We start from the raw sequence: 3,034 nt of genomic DNA, 5'->3' as shown, positions 1-3,034 counted from the left end.
GCTTTGTGATGTTAAAAACGGATACTACCTACTCAAAGCAAGAATGCTTATTTGTATCAGGGAGTAGATGCCAAAGGGATGGGAGGTGCTTCCTTGCAGCCCCAAAACAAGTATCTAAGGTTGGGAATCAAGCTTACAGGTTGATTTAGCAGCCTGGTTCTCGCTGTGCTGGCACGGGGCTGCTCCCTGCTTTTGCTCCTTGCCTGTCCTCCCCAAGCAGGGAGCAGAGGCACTGCCTTGATCGGGTTCCCCTCTGGGGAGCTGGAAGTGTTACGGAAACCAACTTTCAGGCATCTTAACTCTTCTGTTGGAACTGACCCTCCGGTAGGAAAAGTGTGTGTGTGTGTATAGGTATATATAAATACAATGTATTTTGAGCAGGGCATACACAAACATTCTGCCTTTAACTACAGGAGCTGTAGCACCTGCGTGTGGGAGGCAGCTGAGGAAGAAGTAATTACTTTCCTTTGTGTGTTTCACTGTTGACAAGCAGAGCACCATTTCAGTTCCAGACTTGGCGTACTTTCAGTATGCCTTTTAGTCTTATACCTATTGCGTCAGCATTAAAAATGTTTCAGAAGGCGTATGCTAAGATTAGAGTGATTCTATACTAAAATGTGTGCTAATATTGACAACACTGACATGTTTGAGTATCTTTATAGACACCATATTTTGTATGTTGTTTTTGATATTAAAGGATATACATTTTGCTAGCCTTAACTCCATTCTTTAAAGTTCTGCTTTGTTAGAAGGGTAAGAAATGAATGTCCAATGTTTTCCATGGTGCTAAAGTAACTGTGATCAGTCTCAAATTACTCAGAATAAAGATGGTAGTTCTCAAGTGCCCAATTCGTTACTGCATGCATCATTTCTAGTCTTGTTCTTCTGTAAAACTTACCACTTTTTTAAAAGTAATTTTGTTATATTCTGATAACTATTGAATCTCATGTGCAGACTCTTGTATAAAAGTCTTTACAGCTTTTATTATCACTCTGCTCTAGTTGGAATGTCCCCATTACATTTGCTCCTAAATTAATACATGGTGCAACCCATTTCATTCTGATTGCATTGATGTTCCGTTTTAAGACCAATGGTTTACAAACCTAAACTACTGACTTTTGAGTTACGTGCTTCTGAAAATTTTAACTCTTCTTACTTTCCATTCTGGGGTTTAATATCAAACTTAAGGAACAGTTGCATTCACAAAAGGCAGAAGTGAAGTTGAGAGAGGGAAATACATGTTGGAATAAACTTGAGTGGCATTTTAAAAGAACTCTATATTGTTTGCTTCATGAACTGCCAGTGTAATTCAGTGGACCTTTGATCATTTGCTGGCCTGTGGCCAACTTCACCTTGACTTACCTTGGCAGTACGAAGTGTTTCCTTATTGACAGCTTTAGTAAATCACAGGACTTCATTCACCTTTCCTTTGATAGTAGGGCCAAATAGTTCTTTTTCTTTAATAAACATACCTGATAAGGGGGAGATGTTCTCGTTCCACCTGGGGTTATTCTCTAGAATGCTTGTATTTTGTATTAAAATTTGAAAAAGATGCCCCAAACCTTTGTAAAAGCCTGAGTGCTGTTACCGTTTGTATACCCTCAAGGGACAAAACCTCTTGGTAAGTAAGTAAAACAAAAATGAGGAGGAGCCTATGGAATACATTTCAAATACTTTTGTACCTTTTTCAGGAAGCTGTTTTTATACTAGCTTTTATCATGAAAGCTAATTAACAGGGCAAAATACTAACATCTAGAAATATGGGTTGACTTTATATGATTTTCATAAAAGGAATACTGTTGTTTTATATATGAAATTAGTTTATTTGGAATACTGTACCAATGTCCTTATGAACAGCAGCTCAGCAGCGTGCTGCAGATATCTATCTGATAGACTTGGCACTCCTTGCAAAGGTATTAATGTGGAACAATCAGATTTAAATACTATCTTTCATGGTTGTTCATTGTAGTTTGATTTTTTTTTTTTAAATGTATACATCCATTCCCTCAGGTTATCCTGGAACTGGAGCTGTTCCTGCAATGTGCTAACCAATGCCAGGAGAAAGAAGGTTAGGTTGCTGCAATCTACATGCATCTTTTGAGCGTCTCAGCAAATGAAACAAAAAATATCCACTTTGGTGTTAACTTTGAGTCGTTTGTTGTGAGGCTTAAAAACAAGTATGCTGAAAGTTAAAGCCTGTCTTGCAGAGTAGCAGCTCTGTGCTGAACAGCCATAATGAAGTGAAGTGTTCTGAAAAGCTTGTGAAACAGCTCCTGTAGTAGGAATTTATAGAAGAGTGTTTCCATATAACCCTATTGTGTGTCTTGGCAAGCTTTGTATCTGTGACATGACACAGGCACTGCAGAAGACAAAGGCTTTTTATGCACAGTACAGTGCAGTTTGAGTTATGGGGGAACACAGGTGTTTGAAGAAGGAAAAAAAAAAAAGACAAAAAAAAACCCACCAAAAACTGTCAACCAACAAAAAAAACCCAACAAACCATCACCCAAAAAACCCTAAACCAAAAAAAGGCACTTGCTTTGTGGCTACAAGGAGTACTACTTACAAAAGGACTTCTTAAATAATTGAATTTTTTTTTAGATCTATTTTAAAAACTTGATTATTATAGCTTAGTTCAGGGAGGCCTGCATCTAACCTCCCCTTTCTGGTTTAATTCGGTGGCCGCTCAATTTTATCCTGAAAGCAGGTGTTAATTGCACTTAACCACCCGGGCCGCCGGCAGGCCTTGGAAAACTGTCCGAAATTAGTTAAAACTGGTGCTGGGCGACGCCGACCCGCCGCCATCTTCCGCACGGGCCCGTCTCCATAGCAACGGCCGCGGGCGGGGCCTCCGGCGGCGCGGAGCACGCCGGGAGCTGTAGTCCGTCCCTCCCTCCGCGCCGCTGTGCGTGAGGGCGGGGCCATGGTCCCGCGAGCCGCAGCGGCCGTGGGTGCCGGTGCCGGGTGGTGAGGAGCCATGGCCGGCGCCGAGCGGAAGAAGCACGTCCGGTTCGCCGCACCGGGGGAAGCGGCG

Source organism: Calidris pugnax, unplaced genomic scaffold (assembly GCF_001431845.1).
Source record: "Calidris pugnax isolate Ruff unplaced genomic scaffold, ASM143184v1 scaffold219, whole genome shotgun sequence".
Lineage (NCBI taxonomy): Eukaryota > Metazoa > Chordata > Aves > Charadriiformes > Scolopacidae > Calidris > Calidris pugnax.
The sequence above is the reverse complement of the archived record's forward strand: the minus strand, read 5'-3'. Positions refer to the sequence as shown.